The 26,878-nt window shown below is 41.1% G+C and overlaps 1 protein-coding gene across 3 annotated transcripts in view; it reads right to left on the minus strand.

Annotated features, from left to right (window-relative positions):
* The window catches only part of PIEZO2 (piezo type mechanosensitive ion channel component 2), a 460,524-nt gene that overhangs the window by 158,334 nt on the left and 275,312 nt on the right, over positions 1–26,878 (minus strand). The window lies entirely within an intron of this gene.

A 26,878-nucleotide genomic window follows, 5' to 3' on the forward strand; every position in this document is an offset into this window, starting at 1 on the left:
TAACAGCTTCTTCAATTAAGGGATTCATGTTTTCCTTCCATTGTTTCCTAAATGACCCTGGAAAAACTGAAAGTAGAAGGTAAAATATACATAAAGGTATGAGTTCTACTGAATTATTGCAAAGTGGGTGAGATATTGGTGCCCAGAGAGGGACTGGAACTCAAATATTGGTTATTCTCATAATAAATCCTTACGCCAATAATAGCACCACGCAGATGGCAATACTGGTCATATGTTCAGAGAAACTCTACTGTCTGGAGTCTGAGCATCTGTAAGAACATGACAGTCTTATAATACATTTTCCCTTCTTTACTAGCTAATGCCCAGAGCTCCATCTCACCCCATCAGTTCCAAGCTGCTGAATCCTAAATGTCTGGTGGATGCTTCTTGATGATTGCATGAGTTCCATGTGTGCTGAGATTAACAACAGAGAGAGTCGAGCTTTGCTGCTGGTTCATGCTGCTGCTTCCTCCAGGAAGCCCTCCCTCAGCATGTTATGTCTTCATTGGGCTCTCTCCTCTCAACCATTCACTCCTTACTTAATTCAAGTGGTGGGCATTCCCTTACATTCTAATGATTTTTTAAATGATTTTTCACTTAAGTTCCTTCACATGCCTTATTGCATTCAATTGATATTAATTCAATACTTCCGTGTGTAGAGAAATCATCTTCTCAGTGATCCCTGAACTTCTCTAAAATACAAGTTTTATAACTTATGCTTATTTGCAGCACACAGAGCATTTAACTCAGTGTTTCTCAAAGTAGGATATTTTGGGAGCACCTGGAGAAGCTGTTAAAATGCTGTACCAAAAACCCTGAAAGAAGGAACATACCTCAACATAATGAAAGCCACATATGGACAGACCCACAGATAGTATCATACTTAATGAGGAAAGACTGAAAGCCTTTCCTCTAGGATCTGGAACAAGACAAGGATGCCCACATTCACCACTGTTTTTCAAGATGGTAGTGGAAGTTCCAGCTAGCTAATCAGATAAGAGAAAGAAATAAAAGGCATCCAATTTGGAAAGGAAAAAGCCAAATTGTTCTTAGTTGCAGATGATATGATCTTATATTTGGAAAAACCTGAAGACTCCACCAAAAAACTATTATAACTGACAAACAAGTTCAATAAACTTACAGGACACAAAAATCAACATACAAAAATCAGTAGCATTTCTATATGGCCAACAGCAAACAATCTGAAGAAGAAAGCAAGAAAGTAGTCCCATTTATAACAGTTACAAACAAAATAAAATAACTAGGGATTAACCAAAGAAGTGAAAGGTCTCTACAATGAAAACTATAAAACATTGATGAAAAAATTGATGCAATAAAATGAAAAGATATTCCATATTCAGCAATTAGAAGAATCAATATTGCTGAAATGTCCTTACTACTCAAAGCAATCTACAGATTCAATACAATCTGTATCAAAATACTAACGACATTCTTCACAGAAATAGACCAAAAAAAAAAAAAAAAGAAAAAACCCTAAAATTTATATGGAACCACAAAAGACCCAGAATAGCCACAGTCATCCTGAGCAAGAAGTACAAACTGGAGGAATCACATTACCTCACTTCAAAGTATACTACAGAGCTCTAATAACCAAAACAGTATGGTACTGGCATAAAAACAGACACATAGATCAATGGAACAGAATAGAGAAGCCAGAAATTCATACATCTACAGTGAACTCACTTTTGACAAAGGTGCTAAGAACATACATTGGGGAAAGGACAGTCTCTTCAATAAATGGTGCTGAGAAAACTGGATATCCATATGCAGAAGATTAACACTAGACCTCTATCTGTCACCATGCACAAAAATAAATAAAAACGAATTAAAGACTTAAAGACCTCAAACTGTGAAACTACTGCAAGAAAACATTGGGAAAAATCTCCAGGACATTGGCCTGGGCAAAGATTTTTTGCATAATACCCCACAAGCACAGGCAACCAACACAACCCAGCACCATTTATGGAGAGACTGTCCTTTCCCCCTTTTTCGCTTCTGGTTGCAGATGAATAAAACTAGACCTCTATTTCTCTCCATTTACAAATATCAGATCAAAATGGATTAAAGACTTAAATCTAAGACCTCAAGCTATAAAACTACTAAAATAAAACACTGGGAAAATTCTCCAGGACATTGATCTGGGCAAAGATTTCTTGAGTAATACCTGAAAAGCACAGGCAACCAAAGCAAAAATGAGCAAATGGAATCACATCAGATTGAAAAGCTTCTGAACAGCAAAGGAAACAATTAACAAAGTAAAGAGACAACCCACAGAATGGAAGAAAATATTTGCAGACCATCCATCTGATAAGGAATTAATAACCACGATATATAAGGAGTTCAAACAACTCAATAGGAAAACAAAATCTAATAATCTGGTTAAAAATTGGGTCAAGATCTGAATAGACATGTCTCAGAAGAAGACATACAAATGGCAAACAGGCATATGCAACGGTGCTTAGCATAATTTATCACCAGAGAAATGTAAATCAAAACTACATGAGATATTATCTCACCCCAGTTAAAGTGGCTTTCATCCAAACACAGGCAATAAAAAGTGCTAGCAAGGATGTGGAGAAAAGGGAGCCCTTGTACACTGTTGGTGGGAATGTCAATTAGTACAACCACTATGGAAAAAAGTATGGAGGTTCCTCAAACACACCAAAAATAGAGCTACCAAATGATCCAGCAATCCCACTCCTAGGTATATACCCAGAAGAAAGGAAATAAGTATACCGAAGAGATATCTGGACATTCATGTTTACTGCGGCACTCTTCACAATAGCCAAGATTTGGAAGCAACTTGAGTGTCCATCAACAGATGAATGGGTAAAGAAAATGTGGTACTTTCACACAATGGTATTATTCAGCCATAAAAAAGAATGAGATCCTGCCATTTTCAGCAACATGGATGGAACTGGAGGTCATTATGTTAAATGAAATAAACCAGTCACGGAAAGACACACTGCATATTCTCACTCACATGTAGGGGCTAAAAATTTTTAAAACTGACTCATGAAGATGGAGAGTAGAATGATGGTTACCAGAGGCTAGGATGGGTAGTGGGGTGGGGGAAATATTAATAGAATGAATAAAATCTAGTAGTTGATAGCACAACAGGGTGACTACAGTCAACAATAATTTATTGTACATTTTAAAATAACTACAAGAGTTGAACTGAAATGTTTGTAACACAAAGAAATGATAAATGCTTGAGGTGATGGATACCCATTTACACTGATGCGATTATTATGCATTGCACTGCACGCTTGAATCAAAATATCTCATGTACCTCATACATATACACGCCTACTATGCAGCCACAAAAATTAAAAATGACAAAAACTTTTAAATGCCATTCCACATCCCATCTCTAGATATTCTGTGTTCCTAAGTCTGGGTGAAGTTCAGGCATAAGCATTTTTCAAACGTCCCTCTGGTCCCCAAGCTCTGTGATTCTCAGGTTACCATAGCTTGGAAAGCACTGATTAGCTCAACGTTCTTCCCGAAGCATGCTGAATAGATACAATTAAACAGAGTTGGAGGCCGGGCATGGTGGCTCACGCTTGTAATCCCAGCACTTTGGGAGGCCGAGGTGGGAGGATCACTTGAGGCCAGGAGTTCAAGACCAGCCTGGCCAACAGGGTGAAACCCCGTCTCTACAAAAAATACAAAAATGAGCCAGGTGTGATGGTGGGCACCTGTAATCCCAGCTACACCAAGATCATGCCACTGCACTCCAGCCTGGCGACAGAGTGAGACTCTGTCTCAAAAAACAAAACAAAATAAAACAAAACAAAAACAGAGTTGGAAATACTCTCATTAGACCTGGAACATTTCTACTTTCTCATTAGAATTGAGGGGAAGGGGGGATATATGTGAAAGGAAGGGCTGTAGACAAGTTATAATGTGGGTATTTTATTCATTTGATTGAGGCTCACATAGAGCATCTGCTGCCCACAGGAGATGTGGTTACTATTATACTAATACGAGAAACAAAGATACTCATGTACAGAGAGGTTAAGTAATTTACCCAATGCCTACAGTGCCTAGTAAGTAGCTGAGCAATGTTTGGATAGAGATCCAACTGGCCCTGTGGAGATGGGAGGGGTGCTTTGTCTACTTTAGAAGAACAGAGAGTAGATGCTTAATAACAGTACTTGTTTAAATGACTGAACAAAAGCAGGAAGGAACTACCTGGGAGTATACAGCTCGGCAATTCCATCAATTCCCTCCATGGGAGACACACGGTGGCTCCGTGCGCCCAGGGTTATGTGATATGAAGTGCTTCTGCCCGTGGTCTCCTTGTTAAAACTCCAATTCTCAGACCCGGGCCCTGGACATTCTGGGTTCCCAAGTCAGGTGCGGCCCAGGGATAAGCATTTATTTTTTCATCAGCACCTCAGGTAATTCCTGTCTTCATCATAGTTTGAAAAACACTGGGGGGCAGGTCCCTAGGCTGGAGGAGGCCACATTTCCGCCTCCCTGCCTGCCCTCCAGGGGGTGCACTCTCCGCACACAGCTGCTCCCATGAGTCCACTGCAGGATCCTGGAGGCTCTGAGGGGTGTGGAAGGTATTTCTCCAGAACATGCCTTGCTGGCAGCTCTTGGCAGACATGCCGTCGAGAGAAATCTCAGTCCCAGAAGAGGCAAGCGTGGCTTTGCCTGGCAGAGAGGCAGCAACACGCAAGGAACACAGTGGCAGGATGTGGCAGTTGTCGTGAACATGGCACATGGAGCATGGTTAAGCGCTCAGAGAACAGAAGCCCAGGGTAACAGGTGCCCTGGGTGTGTCAGTGGCAGCACGGAGATGAAACACAGTTCTGAGGCGCTGGGATTCACTTCCTTTTCCTGTGTTCTCTTTTCCTCTGGTACTTCGGAGCCCACTGTGACACCTGCAGCCTCACCCTCTCCTGTTGGAATCACGTGGGGATCTTCTAAAGCACCAATGTTGGGCCCTGACTCAGAACTCCTGGAACCTCCTGGGACGGGGCTGAAGGTGGCAGAACACGCAGGCAGCTTGCTCCCCAGTGGGTTCTTACTTCTGTTGGAGTTCAGAATAACCCGTCTGTGCCCCCAGTTACTACAAGGATGAGAGATTCTACAGCCCAAATTGCATCCGAACCACACAAGCGTGAGGACCTCACCTCACAGAGGCTTCCAGAGCCAGGTACGGTTTCAATCTATGTCTACCCACAGGCTTCAACCAAGCCCTCTCAGCTTCTCAGATCTCTCTGAAGAGACACTTTCTTCTTTCTAGTCAGCTTTGGGTCAAATATGTGTTTGTTCCTCAGTCTGGAGCCTCAAGACTTGCCTACAAAAATGCATCTGTAAATCCTTTGTTTAAAAAACGCATTAGGCTGCCCTTTCCCTGAAGCAAAGGTTGCCGTTGTCAACACAGGCTTGGCCCTGGACCACATTCCTCCTAATCCTTGTCTTTGTTGCTTTTCTACAGACCTCAAAACCTTTCTATGCAGTAGAAAAGCAGAATAGGAGAGTGATTTGGAATACGGGCTTCAGAATTAGAGTTTTAAACATTTTAAGCTAATTTCTATTTTTATTTTTTATGGGTAAGTACACATGGGACACAGGTGATGTTTTGAAACAGACATGCAACGTGTAACAATCACATCCGGGTACCTGGGGTGCCCATCACCTACAGCGTTGATCATTTCCTTGTGTTGGGAACATTCCATTTCCACTCTTTCAGTTATTTTAAAATATATAGTACATTATTATTGGCTGTAGTCATTCTGTTGTGCTGTCAAATACTAAGAGTCAGATTTGAATTCAAACTCTGGCTTTGCCATCTCTCTCATGTGACTTGGGGCAAATCACTTATCTACACCTCAATTTTCCTGTCTTTAGAATGGGCATAATAAAATAGACCACACCTTATAGAGTTGTTGGGAGGATTCAGTGAATGAACTAGCACCTGACAATACTCTGTGCTCAATACACCTTAACTATTACAACTACGATATTATCTCTATTAGCCCAGCCCCACTCTGTGATGCAGGCGCCGGCTTCCCCTTTAATCCCTCATTGTGGAGTCACAGAGTCTTTTTGGGAGAATGCAACAGAATGTGACATGTGATTGAATCCCTGTTGGGTGTCAGGCACTTGGCACCCACAGCCTGTTTTAACACCTCCCTGATTTCATGAGGTAGGTATCATGTAAGCAACTGTAGGACGAAGAAGCCAACGCCCCAGGAGGCTAGATCAGAGAGGAAGCCTGGCCTGTCTGAACTCCAAAGCCCTTCCCTTTCCATGAGGGCAGGCTTCCTAGAAAAGGCAGGGTGCCTGGAACAACCAGCCTCAGAAAGACTCTTCCTTTAAGTTTCTTTCCTGCTCGCCTGTGAAAAAAGTCCAGTGCCTTTTCCCACACCTGCCTCCATTACTCTCACTTTCATAGGGACGTGATCTTGTTTTGTTTGTGTGCTCCAAAATTCTTAGGTTGAAGCCAAATTCCCTGTGTGAAGGTATTAAGAAGTCGGGTATTTGAGGGATGATTAGGTCACAAGGGAGAAGCCCTCATGGAAGGGATCTGTGCCTTTATGAAAGGGACCCCAGAGAGCTCTCTCACCCCTCCATCATGTGAGGACAATCTAGAAGGTACTGTCTGTGAACCAGGAAGAGGGCCCTCACCAGGCACCGACTCTGTTGGCACCTTGAACTTGGACTCTCCAGCCTCCAGAATTATGAGAAATAAATGTTTGCTGTTTAAACCCCTAACCTACAGTGTACTGCTATAGCAGCCCAGTGTTTGCAGCTCTCCTAGGTTAAAGGCCTCTCCAATGACCTCATTTTTTTTTTTTCTTTTTTTGGTAAGGAGGTGGAAGACACAGGATGAGAAAGAGACATTCCAAATTTAGAATACTGAACAAGAAGCCACAGAAGAGTGTTTGTTGTCAAATACAAAACAGATCTTTCTGTAAAGACAGAGAAACTTTCCAGATATCTTTTCTCTATTTTTCCAGCATTCTTTACACCATCATTTCATTAAAATATGTACATAATGGTATATTGGCAGAATGCCTGGGACCAAACTTAGTTACATAGTAAAACTCCTAACAAACTTCTTTTTTTTTTTTTTTTTTTGAGACGGAGTCTCGCTCCGTCGCCCAGGCTGGAGTGCAGTGGCGCGATCTCGGCCCACTGCAGCCTCTGTCTCCTGTGTTCCAGTGATTCTCCTGCCTCAACTTCCCAGGTAGCTGGGATTATAGGCACGTGCCACCACACCCGGCAAATTTTTGTATTTTTAGTAGAGATGGGATTTCGCCATGTTGGCCAGGCTGGTCTCGAACTCCTGATCTCAGGTCATCTGCCCGCCTTGGCCTCCCAAAGTGTTAGGATTACAGGCGTGAGCCAGTGTGCCCAGCCTGAGTTCTTACACTGATCATTTAAATTTCGAGTAATTTGTACTAAAACCCAACTCTGACTCACAGTACTTTAGCAAATGCTTGATTACAAAGATTGGATAAAAGTTTTTATATTAATGTCCTTTGTGAAAAATGTTTGCTCACTCTGACAGAGTAGTATCGGTGTCAGAAACTAATGTAAACAGGTCCAAATAAGCCTATGCCGCTTATGCTTTCATTTTCTTCCTGTGACTTCATGAATAGTTTGTGATGATTCCCCCAGGTACTGGATTACATGAACAAAGTACCACAAAATTGAATGAAATTACTCTCAACACACTTAGTTATGCTCCAGGATCACTCCCCTTATCTCCAAATTTAAGAGTTGGGAGTTATATCAACTCTTCCCCCTTGACTGATGATTCCTGGAATGTATAATGCTGACCCTCAATAGTGAGTAGACGCCTGTCGAAGCAAACAATCCCATCCTGAGCTTATTGGCTCACTTATTTTAAGGCTTGTGGATCTATTACAAATCATGAATATTTCTGAGATGAAAAAAATATTAGCAATTGCTGACCTCTCCCTCTCCAGTCCGGTCGCCTCCCCATCTCTACCCAACACCTCCCCGCTTTGCTAGCCTGGCTGTCACTTGCTCAAGGTCACTTACTATATTGAGGAAAGGAGCTACAACTAGAAACCAGATCACTTGAAACAGTTTACTGTGAAGCTATTGTTAATTCCACTACTCTGTGGCTAATTACTAGATTAAGGTAATGGGGTATATTATGTCATACATATCAAGTCACACCATAGACCATGTCCCATAATAGCTGCTCAAGAAATTCTGGCTACTATGATATCATTATTATGACAATGGATAACATAAACTTGGCTTATGCCTGGGTCAGAGCTTAATACCATATTGATGGCATTGGCAAACAAGAGGACACAAGTGTCCTCTTTAAGACAGAACCTCAATCCTGCTCAAGAGAACTGGATCTCTTAAGGGGAGGTAGTATCTGCACAGGTTGGGAGGATTTGGAGAGGTGATTGGGAACATGTACAGAATTTACAATATTGTTTTATGTTCCATTATTAATATTAGGCTTTTCACCAAGAAAAATGTATTTCTTTCATCTTGTTAATATGATCAAAGAAAGGGGAAGGGCCACTGAGGACACTCACAACTGTGGCTTGGTTTCAGCAAAACATACATTCTTCTGTTGTGGGGTATAAGCACTCTTACACACTCATAATCTCTATGTTAGTTTCTTAAGCAAAGAAACACTCTTTGCACAGCGATGACTCAACTCTTTCCATGCCAAGAAGCATGTGAGCAGGAGGGGATGGTGTGCAGTCCTGTTGTGGACAGTAACAGAACATGGAGATCAATGCTTTGAGGAGACTTTATTTTGACAGCTTTCACTAAGTCTAGAATGAGAACAGCCTTTAAGTTCTCACTGATCCTCAAGGGAAGAAAAGAAGTCCCCTGTAAGCATCTTCTGAGAATACCTTTTGGAACTGCAGCCATCTTGCCTGTCTGACCTTCCACCCCACTGTGCTGATCCAGGTACCTGTAGAATGCTCCGTTACACTGGACTCGCTGGAATGGGGGTAATGAGGCTGACCAATCCTTACCACCACACACATCCTTTAGAATGTTGGGGCCAGCAAGGAAGCTTGAGAACCACTGGCAGATGGTATCAATATCTCTTCCCAATCCAAAATTCTACAGTACAATCTATGTAAGAAAAGGCCTAAAATCTAACTGTGGGTGGACAGAATTAATTTTTACATATGAATGAAAACAAAGACACACCATCAAAAAGGCATGGGTAGTCAGATATCCACACAAAGCAATGTTTGTGTTCCCAACCATTTTATAAAATTTCCTCAATTTTTTGTGGTTGTTGTCATTGTTGAAATGGAGTCTCACTCTGTTGCCCAGGCTGGAGTGCAGTGGTGCAATCTCAGCTCAATGCAACCTCCCAGGTTCAAGTGATTCTCCTGCCTCAGCCTCCTGAGTAGCTGGGATTACCAGTGCCTGCCACCATGCCTGGCTGACCTCTCCCTCTTCACTCCTGTCTCTACTAAAATTTTTGTATTTTTAGTAGAGATGGGATTTCGTCATGTTGGCCAGGCTAGTCTCGAACTCCTGACCTCAGGTGATCTGCCCGCCTTGGCCTCCCAAAGTGCTGAGATTGCAGGCATGAGCCACCGCACCTGTCAAAATTTCCTCAATGTTACACAAGTGTCTCTGTGGGAACAAGACTAGAACTATCTTTAAGGTATCTTTAAGGTATCTTTCCAGCAAGTTTCTCTCCATTTCTTGTGGCATCCCATCCTATAATACTGTCTTTTACAATGAGTTTTTGCAAGTTTGGCTTCCAATTCCTTTTCCCACCCTACCCCCTGCCTTGCATCATGTGGAAAACACAGCCAATGTTTAACTATCTTTTTTTAAAAATTAGTTTCTTACTTATGCGTTAAACACGTTTCCATGCCAAACCCACAGATATTTTATTTTGTGTGTGAGCAAATTGTAATCTGACAGATTTCACACTACATTGTTTTTTCAAGCTTGGAAAAACTTTGCACTGAGTCCCCTGGGCTCCGCATCACGCCTTTGAAGTTTTTTGGGGCCCTAATGTGTCTTTACTATTTGCCAATTTACTGTAATTGGGGTTTATATTATGTTTGCAGGATACTGCCTTATAATAAAAAGCAATCTGTTCATAGGGCAATTTTGCACCAGGTATAGGGTGTGCTGTATTCAGAACTATGATTGGTGGTGGACAAATAGAGGCCACATGGATGTGGCTTACATTTAATTATCACAGGCATTCTTTCTCTGATGTCACCTGTGGGGTTCATAAGGGAATGTTTATATTCTATGAGTGTTGCAAATTTATGGCCTCCTTCCCATGCTTGAACACACTGTCACCTCTGAGAGAAAAGTGAGAAATGAGTCAGAACCAGAACTCCCATGGCCAGCTGGTCTTCCACACTCCTGGGTTACTTCTGATGACAGCAAGACTAGCTCAACATGTAAGCCAGGCAACCTCCCCTATCAAGAAGCCCAAGATGAGAGTCATAAATATAGGCACTTCTATTACCCACAAATATAATTCCCCCTAAGTAGTTATAATATAAATATGGGTTTAGATGCCACATTTTAAAGTCTTACATAGTCAATAACCAGTAAAGTTACATGGAAGAGACGGAGAGTAATGGCAAGTGGAGGGTTCTTCTGATAAGTTACATGTCAACCAACAGCTCTGCAAGGCATCTGCTATTGTTTCTAGAATATGTAGAGATTTGAGGTTCACATAACTGAAAAAACAGTAAATAGTGAAACTCACAAGACCAGGTCTGCTGGCCTCAAATCACCCCACTGCCCTATTTCTCAGACAAAATAATGTGATATTTTTCAAAGTATCAGAAAACGCTAAAGAAAAAGCATTAGTCACGGGATAGTTCCATTACAGGACTCTTTTATTCAGCAAGTATTTGCTGTGTCCTGACTCTGTGTTGGGTTCTACCTTCAGTGGTGGGGATGTCCAGATAAATAGGATACTACCCCTGTCATCAAAGAGCACTGCACTCTAGAGGGAATACTACTCAACCATGGTAGAATGGTTTTTGGCAACTAGCTCTGTTCTGTTAAGCCCTCATGCAGATGATTGTCAAGCTTTTCCTCCCGTAGAATTACTTTGCCAGACCACTTCACGTGCTGGCTGGTGGAGGGAGGAGATGATGGCCGGCCCCATGTCTGGCGTGGCAGTAAAGCAGCAGGAGTCAACCCTGAAGGGCATGGAGGCTGTTCACTGACCCCAAGAGAGGATCTCAACCCCAGGATAGTAGCTAGCTTGCTGCACTTGCATTTTAATCTATAGGAAGGACACTAAAGATAAGTCTGTGAATTATTGACCAAGAATTTCTTTCTTTTTTTTTTTTTTTACCAGAAAGCTAAGAAAAAAGACTAGATAATCAATTTCTTGGAGGTGTACTGTAAGGAGGAAAGCAATAAATCTTCTGTAAGAGAAGTTGTATGTAACTTTATGGATGCTCAGAAAGAAACAAGCGTATCTAGGAAAAGAAACAACTGGCTGAGTCTCACAACACCTTGCGTCTTCTCACTTAAAGTACACGTTAAACGTTTCCGTTTTGGGAGGATAAAGTCTTAACTGTTTGGAGTTAATGTCATGAAATATAGCGTAACTTTCCAAGAGATATTGTAATTGGGTAATACTGGAATTGAATCAATTCAGTCACTTTAACAGCCATTCTAGATAAATGGATTGGATCCGCTATATGAACTAGACTCATAGCTGTCACTGTGGTCAGATTCTTTCTGACAGTTATATTTGGGGTCTGGAGACCAGATTCTCCAGGGAAGCAAGAAAAATGTTAGAAAACATGCATTCCTCTTGCCCAGTGAATTTTAATGAAGTGTCAGATTATTACCCAACTCCTTCCCATCAGTGATGACACAGACACACTAGTTAGATGTGGGGTATGAGGAGAGCCATATGCAGTTTCTGATAAAGGAAAGGTTCCTCAATGTGTTTGCCAGCATCGTGATCTGAGATGATCTGTAGAAGAAGGGATAGACAACGTTTTGAACTTTTGGCATAACAACAATAAATCCATAGAATTTTATTTCTTGTTCAGGTGAGTGACAGGAATTAGATTTGCCTTCCTGCCTGGAACAATCAAAAATATATGAAACAATGATTTGGTAGACATTGCACATCATGCAATGGAGAGCTCAATCTTTGAGATACATCAGAGTAGATCTCAATCTTTGAGGGGTGAGAGTAAAACAAGATAATCCCTAAAATTGCTCAAGCTTACTGCATCAAGAGAGCTTTCAGTACTAAATTCCCTCCCCTAGTGCTGGGAGGGAACCCAGAAAGAGTTTGGCAAGTTTCGTGAGCTGAAAACAGTAGCTTGTAGTTGAGCAGCATTTGGGGAGGCCAAGGCAGCCACATTTTGGAGGCAGCAAGAGAGAAGTGACTCATCATGTACAAGGGATCCTCAGTAAGATTATCAACTAATTTCTCAGCAGAAAATTTGGAGGCCAGAAGGCAGTGGGTTGATTTATTCAATGTGATGAAAGAAAAATAAAACCTGTCAACTGAGAGTTCTCTATCTGGCAAAGCTGTCCTTCAAAATTAAGGGAGAAATTAAGACGTTTCAAAATAAAAGCTGAATGGGGGGCTTGCCCTTCTAGAAATGCTAATGGGGCTCCTTCAGGATGAAATGAAAGAAAGCTAGATGGTAACTTAAAGCCATGTGGAGAAATAAAGATCTCCACTGAAGGTAAATACATGGGCAATTATAAAAGCTAATAGTATTGTAATTTTGGTTTGTAACTCTACTTATTTCTTTTTACAGGATTAAATACACACACACATATATTAATATATGCAAGTGTGGTGTGAGGCCGGGCATGGTGGCTCACGCCTGTAATCTGAGCACTTTGGGAGGCAGGTAGATCGTTAGGTCAGGAGATCAAGACCATCCTGGCCAACATGGTGAAACTCTGTCTCTACTAAACATACAAAAAGTAGCTGTGCGTGGCGGTGCACGCCTGTAGTCCCAGGTACTCAGGAGGCTGAGGCAGGAAAATTGCTTGCACATTGGAGGTGGAGGCTGCAGTGAGCTGAGATCGCACCACTGCATTCTAGCCTGGCCAACAAAGCGAGACTCAATCTCAAAAAAGAAAAAGTTGGTGTGCTTTTTTTTTTCGCCATTACTTTTAATGGCGTAAAACGCAATTACTTTTGCACCAACCTCATATACATGAATGTACATATAGCTGCTATAGTCTGGATGTCTGAACCTGCCAAATCTCATGTTGAAATTTGATCTCGAATGTTAGAGGTGGTGCCTAATCAGGAGTGTTTGGGTCGTGGGAGCAGATCACTCATGAATAATTAATACCCTCCCTGAAGGGTTGGGGAGGGAAAGTGAGTGAATTCTTGCTGTTACTTCCCTCAAGAGCCAGTTGTTAAAAATAGCCTGGCATTTTCTCTATTGTTTTCTTGCTTCCTCTCTCACCCTGTGATCTCTAAAAATGCTGGCTCCCCTTCAACTTCTGCCATGAGTGGAAGCAGTCTGAGGCCCTCAGCAGGAGCAGATGCTGGTGCCACACTTCGTGCACAGCCAGCAGAACCGTGAGCCAAATAAACCCCTTTTCTTTATAAATTACCCAGCCTCAGGCATTCCTTCATGGCAACATGAAACAGACTAAGACATGATGTTGATTGTGATGATGGTTTCATGGACATGTTTATGGCAAAACTTACCAAATTGGACACTATAAATACATGCAGTTTTCTGCATATTATTTATACAAGAAAGCTGTTAAGAAAAACTCAATAATGAGTAGCAAGTTTATTAAAACGTTTGTCAAATTTTCTTAGCAGAAAGCTTTTGTAGCAAATTCTGTAGAGAAAATTTAAAAGCATCTTGCTTTTCATTTTAAGAGCTAATCTCTTATCCTTGAGTCATGGCTACTTGGAGCTAAAAAGCAGATAAAACAGCAGGAGTTACTGCATAAGCAACATTCTGAACTTCAACAAGCCAAGCAGTTATGAGGCAATATATCTTGGTATATTTATTCTCAAAATACTTCACAAAGCATCCAAATTGGCTTATCTACAATCAAACTGAAAAATTAATGAGGTGTTGCTGCAATAAATTAAAATAAAGAACACGGAAGAGGATCTTAACTCTAACAAAACAAGATGATCACACTTTCCAATGAAAAGTTTGATAGCTAAATAATTGTTTTATTTCAAAATGAGGTTTCTCAAAAGATCTCTTTAGATTTCATTTCTTATATGCTCACACTTTCCAATGAAAAGTTTGATAGCTAAGTAATTGTTTTATTTCAAAATGAAGTTTCTCAAAAGATCTCTTTAGATTTCATTTCTTATATGCTCTTCTCTTAACTTGAAAAAACAGTCAATCTTTCTACTTCAAGAAATTTACCACCATTAATTTGCTATTAATTTTTAAACTTGAAAGCACCTAAATGTACTATCTGGCCATAGTTGTGTATATATATGTATATATATTGATACATAACAATCAATTGGAGCAAATTTAGAAAAAATTTTAACTGTGAACCATGCCTAATCTTTATCCTCTTCATATTTTGAAAGACTAAATGTAAAAAGGGTAATTTTTTCACATAGCAAGCATTCATTGGTACCTGGGACATGCTGACATGGTACTTGATACTGACAGACACGAAGATCAATGAGATACAGTTTCCGACCTCCAGTTGCCAGGCGAATTCTCTAGCAGTGCTCCCTGCCAGGGTTCAAATGCTACGCATCCAACAAAAGTGGCCCACTCCACACCCATTAGGTCCAGACCAGTGGGCTGCCTCATGGTGTTATGGCTACAGATGTCCCTCATGCAGGCTCAAATTGCTGAGCTTCTGAACCTCTATGTGACAAACTACAAAGACTGGTTTACCACGAAGTTGTTCTGGAACAGGGTGGTAGGAAGGGAGTCTTCATAAACATTCTAGGAAGGCAGTAGAAGTATATTACTATGTTGGCTTACTATGTTATGAAGGTGATTATGCCCAGTGTAGGTCATAAGGGCACAACCTTAGAAGTCAGAGAGAATTGGGCTCAAATCCTGGTTCTGTCATTTAATAAAGGTGTGGGCTGGGCTCAGTGGCTCACGCCTGTAATCCCAGCACTTTGAGAGGCCAAGGAGGGTGGATCACTTGAAGCCAGGAGTTCGAGACCAGCCTGGCCAACGTGGCGAAGCCCCATCTCTACCACAAAATGGGAAAATTAGCCAGGTGTGGTGATGCACACCTGTAGTCCCAGCTACATAGGAGGCTGAGGCACAAGAATCGCTTGAATCTTGGAGGCGGGGGTTGCAGTGAGCCGAGATCGCACCATTGCACTCCAACCTGGGTGACACAGTGAGACTCTGTCTCAAAAGATAAAATAAAATAAAAAAAAAATAAAGGTGGCTTTTCTGCATTGTTTAAAATATGAACATAAAAATAATAGTACCCATCAGCTGGGCGTGGTGGTTCGCGCCTATAATCCCAGCACTCTGGGAGGCCAAGGCAGGCGGATCATGAGGTCAGGAGATCATGAGGTCAGGAGATCAAGACCATCCTGGCTAACACCGTGAAATCCCGTCTCTACTAAAAAATACAAGAAATTAGCCTGGCATTGTGGCAGATGCCTGTAGTCCCAGTTACTTGGGAGGCTGAGGCAGGAGAATGGCATGAACCTGGGAGGCAGAGCTTGCAGTGAGCCAAGATTGCCCCATTGCACTCCAGCCTGGGCGACAGAGCAAGACTCCATCTCAAAAAAAAAAAAAAAAAAAAAGGACCTACCTCAAAGGGTTATTATGATAATTAAATAAGAAATGCAAGACACTCAGCAAGTGCTTCATACAAAGTAACTGACCAAATAATTACAGCACTTTCTAGTCAGGTCACAATCACCTAAAAGTAGATTGCTTAAAATCAAAATTTGTTTGAAATCACAGTTTAAAGACGAGATATGTGACAGACTATATTTACTTGTTATTATAGTTTTAATTAAATGATGAACGTCTAATTAACCATGAGGACAATGTATTTAATGAATGTATTTAACAAATAACCTCTTTATAGTTCTTAATACATGCCAGACACTGTTTTACAAATACTAATCCATTTAATATTCGTAACAAACCTATGGGGAATAATTATTATAATTTTTCCCATTGTGTGTGTGTGTATATATATATTATATATATACTATAATATATAGCATTATATGTATACTATATATAAAAATTACAAACTTCAACTATGTTTCAGGAACATGTTTTGTCTCCCTGGGAGAATACCAAGAAACACAATTAAATAATACTAACTTTTTCCAGAGACAGGATTTATTTTTTTGTATCAGTAATACAAGGATGGTGGTTAGGATTTTAAGAGACTATGAAAGAGGAGTTATTTGGTTGGATTAGATTTTACTAAACTCCCAGATTCCACACAAACTGGAAATCAGTAAAGACATGCTGACTTAACCCTCACATGTAGCAGTTTAATAATAATAATAATAAATCACATACATGTGTTTCTACAGAAAATTACAGGAGGAACATGGAACTGACATTCTTTGATTGTTTCCTAGTTACAAGGATGGGTAGCCCTTGGGCACACTGTCTCACTAATTTCCACCACACTGCTCTGCAGCAAGTAAAGGAGCCCCATTTTCAAGACCAGGGCCCCCAAATTAATTAAGAAACATTACCCAAGGTCTCTCAACAATGAAAAGCAAACTGGGTCTCTGAAGGACATACTGAATAGAAACTGAAGTCTCTCACTTCTTCAAAAGTTAAAGCTACTGACTACTTTAGGCATGTTTATTTTAAGCATCAAGGATAAAGTTATTCTGGAGTTTCTCAAATAAATACATTTAAAGCCCATCATTTTTCTAAAGCAAAAACTAAATATTTGCAAACACCACATTAAGAACCATGGCTAGTTATACCATTATGCCTCACTTAGTTCCTAAGTACAGCTTCATATTCAATAATCTGTTGATGGATCGAGGCAGTGGGAGTGCCATAGGTGTATGAAGATTGATGGTGACCTTTCTGGAAAATAATTTCCCCACACATCTTATAGCCAGTGGCCACATCTGAAGCTTAGTATATTAGTCCATTCTCACACTGCTGAAAATGACATACCCAAGACTGGGCAATTTACAAAAGAAAGATGTTTAATGGAGTTACAGTTCCACATGCCTGTGGAGGCCTCACAATCATGGCAGAAGGCAAGGAGGAGCAAGTCACATCTTACATGGATGGCAGCAGGCAAAGAGCGAGCCCATGCAGGGTAAGTCCTGTTTTTAAAACCATCAGATCTGTGAGACTCATTCATTATCACCAGAACAGCACAGGAAAGACTCGCCCCCATAATTCAATCACGTCCCACCGGGGATGAGATTTGGGTGGGGCCATAGCCAAGCCTATCACTTAAGAGTTCAAGAAAATCAAGTTTTACATTATTCTGATATACAAGGAGATAAAATACAAGGGTTTTAGGAAACAGAGAAAACAAGCTTGAACTAAGAGTTCCTGAGAAGCCAATGTATGGTCAGCAGTGTTAAATCCTGAGAGTACCAGAGCTGAAAAAGCCGATCATGGCCCTCAAGAACTGGGTCCTAGTGGGTCAGACATATGCATGAAGGGATTATTATGTCTCAAGGCAGCTGTTGTTATAAAGCAAGTTTGCATAGAATAATTGCCTACAAGATAATTATTCTTCCTCACGGAGGAACATGGAAGGTTCCGGAAGGAGGTGCATGGGTAGGTTTAAGAGACAAGTAGGAGCCAGTGAGAGCAGTGAGCAGGAGATTTCCAGCAAAGGAAACATTATAAGGGATGGAATTGCTTTATGTGCACAGGGGAACTGCAAGTGTGATGCGAGATACAGCTAGAACTGTTGGAAATGGGGAAGTGAGTTTGAATAATAAAAATATTTGATGACTACAACAATAAAAATCAGTAGCACTTGATATGCTCTCTCCTGTTTAATACACCCACCCACTCCGGGCCGGGCACTATCTTCACCCCTATTTTATAAATAAGGAAACAGAGGTACAGAGAGTTTTCGTAAAGTTCTGCTAGGTGCTCTGCCTAGAAAAGAGCAGGGCCAAGGTTCAATCCCAAGCCAGTGGACTCCAGGGAATGAGCTGTTGAGCATTAGCAGAATCCTCTTAGTGTTGTGTTATTAAATCAGTGGAACCCATGCAATGCTGGCTGGCCAGATGACAGCAGCTGGGGCAGGTGTCTGCAGGTGAGCTGCACTCCTAGCTATGGATCCTTTAGAATGAGTCACTGAGTCTGGCTAACTCTGGCGAATTCTAGATGCCCACAGAGAATAAGGCATCTTCTTCATAAAAACTGAAAGGAAGACCCTGGAGATGCCCTTGGTGGGCAAAAGGCGAGAAATCTGGCCCGTAACACTTAATCCAGGCTAAGAGTCTGGAAGGTGCAGTGGGGAAGTCTTAGGTCGCTGAGCTGGATAAACATGCAGTGCAAAGGCCCATGGGCTTGGCCAGAAGCCACAGTTGCTTTTGTACCCAGTGCAGGTGTCGTGGCTGAGTAGGACACCTCATTGCCCTGGGATCCCTGTCCCCACCACATCCACATAGGCCCGCAAATGATACCAAGGTCCAAATGAACTCAGGGTTCAAGTATTTAAGTTCTGTTGATTTTCCACTTATCTGTGGAAAGTCAATTTCTCTTGGGGCTCCTAATTCTACCTTTCAGATAAGCATAAACGAACTCTGAATGAGACCTGTAGAATAAGTCATTTCATCATTAAGCATCTTTTCAAAATGAAACCAACAGTGGTTTATCATGTATCATCTGCCAACTTCACAAATTAAACACTAGAGATTAACTGCTGCCACCGCCATCTTTTAACAAAAAGATGAAGGAAAAGTGGTAGCTTGGTTGGGTTCATTTGCATTCCTTAGCATTATAACAGCGTGCTTTACATTTGTTTTTCTCCACACACTGGACCCATTTCAGATGAAGGTTTTGCCAACTGGTCTCCATTAAACACAATTTAGTCTTTCTGTGCTGTTTCTGTTTATTAAACTTTAGATCACCCTAATGCAAGACAGGCACACCCTAGTAATCTTGATGGGGTGCAAAAGTACATTCATTTCAATAACCGGATTATGTAGCCGCTTGCAAAGCAAGACTGCAGCAGACCTAATAGAAGAGCTGACTGCATTCTTTCATTTTCTAGATGACCCCACTGGCTTCTCCAAACTAGAAGATATACAGCACCGAGGCATTTATTTTTCCTTGCATACAACTGATATTTTATGACTATTACAAAAAAGTATAAACATAACAAATGGTATTGCACTTTGAATGTTTGTTTTTTAACTTTAGAAGAAACTCATCATGCTCGAGTTTGAGGTTTTGCTGTTTCTTTTTTTTACATTGTTTTAACACTGACAGAAACGTGAGCTTTTCCTTCATTAACAATTCATTTTCTAACTATCATGATTTATTGAAGCAGATGATAAAAAAGGGTAACAGGACAAATCATTATCTATTTATTTAAGAGAGAATGCTATTTTCATAGAGAATCGGCTGAGACTCTTTCCCATTCCTTCCCACTCTTCATTTTGAAACCTCACAATATAAGATGAAAAAAGCAGCAAAACAACAAACGGAACTTGAGCAAACAAGTCCGATGCCTGCAGTGACCTTTGGAATGATCTAGAGAAAGTATATGAGTTGGAATGAAAGCCAGTCAAGGATTAGAGGAGACAACTTAAAGAATTATTCAAAGTTGCATGCTCATTTCAGCACTGAACATATGCTAAATGCTCACTAGTAGGATCTAGAAATAAATATATAGGTTCCAAGTGTTTACATTATGATGAAGGAAATCATAGGCCTCCATTTCACCCTCCTGCCATCCCCACCACTCTTAGTACTTCAGAACTTTGACCTGAATTATCTGGATCACCACAAGATAAGCAAACAAACAAAAAGCCCTCTTTTTGTCAAGAACCGTCTTTAGAAGAATTCACCCAAGGATTCCTTTTTTTTCTTTTTCTTTTTAGACAGAATCCTGCTCTGTCACCTAAGCTGGAGTGCAATGACATGATCTCAGCTCACTGCAACCTGTGCAATCTCTGCCTCCTGGATTCAAGCAAATCTCCTGCCTCAACCTCCCGAGTAGCTGGGACTACAGGCATGTGGTACCACACCCAGCTAATTTTGTATTTTTAGTAGAGATGGGGTTTTGCCATGTTGACCATGCTGGTCTCGAACTCCTGCCCTTAGGTGATCCACCTGCCTTGGCCTCCCAAAGTGTTGAGATGACAGGCTTGAGCCACTGCGCTTGGTCCCTCTCCCAACCCAGAATTTCTTTAGGTATCTTCTTCACAAGGACATGACCATGATGTGCGGCTAAACTATTAAAATTGGCTTTTAACTGAACTCACCAATGCATAAAGAAAACTTAAGTTTATCACATACAGGTGTGTTTTAAAGCCTCTCGGAAGCCACATGTTCCCAGTAGTGAAACAGGAATTGGGTCCTCCCGCCCTGGCTCCTGTGCTTTGCGCAGGGCACCATCTGCATTGTTAACGCAGGATGCCTACAGGACAGAAGTCGCCCAAGGATCCTTGATCCATAAACGGGGCCAGCCCTACAGGTAGGAAACGCATGAGGATATGCACACCTTGAACTGGGGGAAACTGAACGTCAGCCCCATAATATTAATTCTTCCATTCTTGCTTCCTGTCTTGCAAAACGTAAAACGTAAAGTATTTGCTGTCTACTGAAATTCCCTACGAAAATACAAAACCTTTGGAAGAAACTACTTTGTATTAGCTGAGGCAAATTTTGTTTAGTTCACCATTTTTCTTCGGGAGACCTGCCAGATTAACAGCTGTCATAGGGCTCTATTCTTTTAAACAGACTGTTTTGAATGGTATATTACTGGTCTTATACTTAGTTATGTGGATTCACTTTGAAGCTTTCTTCTGCTGGATCAACTTCTGAGTGTGGTCACTGATTTTTGTAGTTATTGTTATAGTAGACTACAGCACTTCAGATTTGGGAAGAATAATCTCAATTTCAGACCCAGTGTCTTAACCTCCCCTTAAGTACACCCATCTCTGTCACATAATAAGTCCTACATAGGCCGGGCGTGGTGGCTCATGCCTGTAATCCCAGCACTTTGAGAGGCCGAGGCGGGCAGATCACCCGAGGTCGGGAGTTCGAGACCAGCCTGACCAACATGGACAAACCCCGTCTCTACTAAAAATACAAAAAATTAGCTGGGCATGGTGGCGCATGCCTGTAATCCCAGCTACTTGGGAGGCTGAGGCAGGAGAATCGCTTGAACCTGGGAGGCGGAGTTTGCAGTGAGCCGAGATGGCGCCATTGCACTCCAGCCTGGGGGACAAGAGCGAAACTCTGTCTCAAAAAAACAAAAAGCAAAACAAAACAAAAAAAGTCCTACATTTTGTTTTGGAAAATATGCTCGTGCCACACCTGTGTGCACAAATGGAAGGGAATCACTAAGTCTCACCCTCCCCTGGATAGAAGTAATGCAAAAACTCAACCACTGTGTGGATGAAGCTGGAAGGAAGCACGTGATTTTTTGGGACCATCAGGTGAAAAGAAGGGATTACCCTAGAGAAAAACGAAACCCCAGCCCTGTGCCACACATCGGCATGGAATTTCAGTTTACAACATCTGCATGGGGAGGGCATCGCAAACTAGAAAGTTAGTGAACATCACGTTGGCCTAGGACCTGGATACCTGTGCATCCTCCAGCAGAAGCAAGCACCTCACAGCCCTGCAGAGGCTCTTTCACAGCTGCGAGGACGTGGGGTTGCAACTTGCTCGTCGTTAAGTTTTGTTTAGATTTGGAAGTAATGTGAACACTCATTGCAGCATCATTGATGAGAACATAAATGAGAAATAATCTACGTGGTGAAAACTCAGGGGTTGACTAAGTTATAATATAGTTACACAATTACTTTGCACTCTATGCAAATTACATTTTAGGACATTTTATAACATAGGAAAATGCACAACTTGCGTGAATACAGCAAATTATAAAATAGTATGTGCAATATGATTCAAAATTTGTTTGTGAAAAGTACATATAGACATAAGAAAGATTCTGAAAACATTTGGCTGAAAAGCAATAGTATTTATTTCTGGGAATAAGGATTACATTTTTAAGTGTTTTTTCTTATTATTTTATTTTTCCAAATCACCAAAAAACATGTGTTTAGTATAACAGTGGGACCAAAAATATCAATTCAATGTTTCTAAAAATAAAGTTAATACTCACCAGAGAGCACAACTGAAAGCTTACAAGAAGATAAAAATTGCCTGGACTGTTTTAAGGGGAGCTTTATCTATCCAGGAAGTGAGACAGAAGGGCTGGAGTCTCTGTGGTTATGAAATTTGTGATAAACACCCACATATGGTGATTTTCTTTCTTTGTTTCTATGTTTCTTTCTTTCTCTCTCTCTCTCTTTATTTATTTATTTATTTTTGCCAGTCTGCAGTTTGTTTTCTTCCAACTCAGAGTTTGGGGTTAATAACAATACACTGAAATTATGCCCTAAGAGAAAGCTATGGTTTAAATATGCGAATCTCCATGCTTTAAAGGAATAAAATGTAAAGTCCTGTTATCGCCAAGTTAATGGGGAGGAAATCTACAACAAGTAAGTTTACATATTGCATTATTTAGCTCACATTTTCTATTCTCTGATAAGCAACTTAAGTTCCAATGACCAATGACTTACTCTATGAGATTATAGTAACAGACCTTTTAAACTGTTAAGGGGATGATGTACTGAAATGTCAGTAATACATTATAATTTTACGTTTATGACAATTGAAATGAAGAGCAAATACGATGTTATTACACTATTAGAACTGTTATTATCTGTACCATAAGAAGACAAATTATAGCCCCTGGGCCAAGTGTGGTTCAGTGCCTGTTTTGGTGCCATTTATGAGGTAATAATGGTTTTTACATTTTTAAATGGTTGGGGAAAAATAAAAAAAAAATTTCATTAATGTAAAAGGAATACGAATTGTCAATTTCTGTGTTCATAGTTTTATTGGAACACAGCCATGGTCATTTTTTTATATCATGCCCAGCTGATTTCACATTATAATGACTTCTTGAAAGAATTGTGACAAACAGCATATGGTTCTCAAAGCCTTAAATATTTCCTAAGCTTTACAGAGAAAGTTTGCCTGGTCTAGCATTTTCGAGGTAGTTCTGAATATTATTTGTATTTTCTACCCTCAGCCGCTAGATGGCATAAAAGATCCTTAAGCCAGTAGAAAGAATAACCCCAAAACCAAAAAACTTCTGTCCTACAGAGGATATTTACATTTTCAATTAAGTCATCCTCTAAAAGGGAGTTCTTTCAGCAGTACAAAACTTTTTGCTGTATGTGTTCAACAAACCAAAAATCAAATGTTTAAAGGAAACTAAGAAAGCATTAATTTAGTCTAGAAATAATGTCTGCACTGAAATTTAGCATTTATTCACTTCTGTCTAAAGTAAATATTATGTGAATATGCACTATTAAAGAGGTTCCTCAGTTTTACTGTGTCTATACAAAATTCTTCTCTTATTAGACTGAATTGCACTTCTCCAGTTGCCAGGCTAATACAATCAGCTGAGCCAACTGGATTTAGAATGAGGTGGGTGTGTGTGTGTGGGTGTGGATGCGTATGTCCAGCACCAACTTTTACTTATTTTAACTGAATTTAAGTGGTCTTAAAGGATTTGACTGAACAGCTCTCTTAAGCGCTCGCTCTCTCTCTCTCTCTCTCTCTGTGTTAGCACTGTATAGACACAGTCAGCCATAACTAGTTTTACCATGGCCAAATTTTACACATAAATCAATCAAAGCAAGGCCACTGGGCCCTCTCACCCATTTTGTCTTTATAATTTACTGTCACGTTAAAACCACATTATGATCTTTTGAAAGAAGGATGCAAACCTGTATTGCTGGTATAGTAATATTATTCATGTTCTTTTAAACTGCAGGTTCCTCATTTCTCAACAAGAAGACAAAAAGCACTACATTACCACCCAGAGGCACAGCAGAGAATTCTGGCACCGTCTTCACCTAACGCTCACACCCTCTTCTACTGTTACAGTAGGTAAGTGGTCAAGCAAGTAAGTGGTCAAGTAAGTGGGGCAGGAGAGGGCACCCCCACCCACCAACCGGGAACGTCAGGAGACCACAAGGCGATGGTCAGGAGGTTGTTACACTGTGTCTCTAAAATAATAATTGGTTGCAGCTGGGGGCCCGGGAACGGCAGTCTCCCAAGATACAGAAAAACAAAACAAAACTGGTGATCAGCAGCTTCCCGATAAGACTTCGGGAGTTGTGTGAGTGGACTCGAGCATGCGCAGTAAGAGGTAAAATGGCAGCGTTTAACTGGCACGCGACCTTGTAGGAGCATTTGACGGGAGGGCAGAGCGCTTCAAGTGAGCATGCGCACAACTCCAGCAAACGGACTGCACGTGCAGCGCCCCCCAAGGGCTAGCAGGCCACTGTGCATGCAGACAGCCCACCCCCAGCGAAGAATCAAGGGAAAAGGGACCAAAGACCCTGGAACATGCCAATGTATAAAACCCCAGTCAAAGGTCAAACCGTGCACTCGATTTTTCAAGTCGCCTGCTTAGCCCGCTTCTAAGTGGACTTCACTTCCTTTCATTCCTGCTCTAAAGCTTTTAAATACATTTTCACCCATTCCTGCTCCAAAACTTGCCTCAGTCTCTCCTGCCTTATGCACCTCAGTAGAATTCATTTTTCTAAGAAAGCAAAAATTGAAACTGCAGCAGATCCATGGGAATTCGTGGCCAGCAACATACTTTGGTGCTGCAAGACTCAGATATGTTTCACTGCTAACATTACTATTTCTGTTCCCTTTTTTCTGGAACTGTCAATTATGAACCTTTCCTTACACAAAGAAAAGTTCAAATAGGACAATGGATAACCCTATACTGATCACCTAGTTTAAATAATTTTGTCTTCTCTCTGTTAACTATTCCTATGTATATATCTATGTATGCATGTATCTATCAATCTATTATGTTTGTTGTTAAACCATTTTTAAGTTGCAAACATCATGGCACATCTCTAAATAACTCACCATGTATCTCCCAAAATAATAGCATTTTTCTGTCTACCCACAAAACCATCCTACACCTAATAAATCAGCAATAATTCTATGGTATCAATTAATACCCAGTGAACACTGAAATTTCTCTGATTGAACCCCCCAAAATACGTTTTAAGAATTTGTTGTTGCACCAGGATCTGATCTACAGCTGTGCTTCACACACTTTTAAGTATCTACTGTTCTCCTCTAGACAGTTGCTGCCTCCACTCTCTATGCAGACTTTTTTTTGTTTGTTTGTTTTTGAGAGAGAGTGTCGCTCTGTCGCTCAGGCTGGAGTGCAGTGGGGTGAGCTCGGCTCACTGCAAGCTCCGCCTCCCGGGTTCACACCATTCTCCTGTCTTAGCCTCTCAAATAGCTGGGACTACAGGCGCCCACCACCATGCCCGGCTAATTTTTTGAATTTTTAGTAGAGATGGGGTTTCACCGTGTTAGCCAGGATGGTCTTGATCTCCCCACCTCGTGATCCGCCCGCCTCAGCCTCCCAAAGTGCTGGGATTACAGGCGTGAGCCACCGACCCCGCCCTATGCAGACTTCTTTTTCATGCTGATTTTTTTTTTTTTTTTAAGACCCATTCATTTGCCTTGCAGAATCCACATTTTGAATTCTTTTGATTGTTTTCTTGTGGAGCTATTTAAATTGTTTCCTAGCCTTTATACTTTCTGTAAATGGGAGGTTAGGTCAAAAGTCTTAACAATATGATGCTGTATATTTCATCTGTTGCATCACACTGAGAGGTGTGAAATGTTGAGCTATCTCATTTTTGATAACGCTGATTTCAGTCAATTCCTCAAGATACTGATCACACGTTGTAAAGATGTTATTTTTTCTTTGCAATTAGCAAGCATCAACAAGGTTCTACTTTGTCATTGTGCAACCACCACAACTTTTATAGTAATTATTTCAGGTGTGGACATAATAGAACATATCATTAAGGATTGATGAACAGTAATTCTCTAATTCTGTTAATCCTTTGCCTGTCATTATCTAACATCATCCTGCATGGAGGAATTTTCTCTTATTCACTGAAGTCAGAGTAAATGCTGGATTCTTTACCTTTAATTCTCATTTTCATAGTAAGGATTTGGTGTAATACTCGTCTCCAACTGAAGCAAAGTATTCGATGTTTCTCTCTCCCTTTCTCTCTCATACCGGAGACTTATGTATTTTCTTATTTATTTATTTGGAGACAGGGGCTCACTCTCACCCAGGCGGGAGTGCAGTGGTGTGATCATGGCTCACTGCAGCCTTGACCTCCCAGGCTCGGGTGACCCTCCCACCTCAGCCTCCTGAGTAGCTGAGACCACAGGTGTGCGCCCTCTTGCCCAGCTAATTTTCTGTAGATACGGGGTTTCACCATGTTGCCCAGGCTGGGACTTTTATTTTTAAGTTTTTTACAATTAGTTATTGTTTCTGATGCTCAGTTTGTTCTCGTATATCGGGCCGTGAGACGTCTTTCTAGCCGGATGCTGTGGCATATCCTTACTGTTCTTCAGTGTAAAATGTTCTTCCTGATCTTCTTCCCTGGCTGAGACTCTGGGTCTGTTTCATTCCTGCACATGACAGCTCCCTGTCCTCCTGCATCCCGGCAGCATCTCCATCTGAGGAGACCACTGTCCTCCTTCCAGACTGTGTCATCCAATACAATGAAAGTGCTAGACTGCCTCACCCACCCCCACAGAATCTGCTTAACACAGCAATTGCCTGCCATCAAGAATAACCCTGTAAATTA

This window comes from Papio anubis, chromosome 19 (genome assembly GCF_008728515.1).
Source record: "Papio anubis isolate 15944 chromosome 19, Panubis1.0, whole genome shotgun sequence".
NCBI lineage: Eukaryota > Metazoa > Chordata > Mammalia > Primates > Cercopithecidae > Papio > Papio anubis.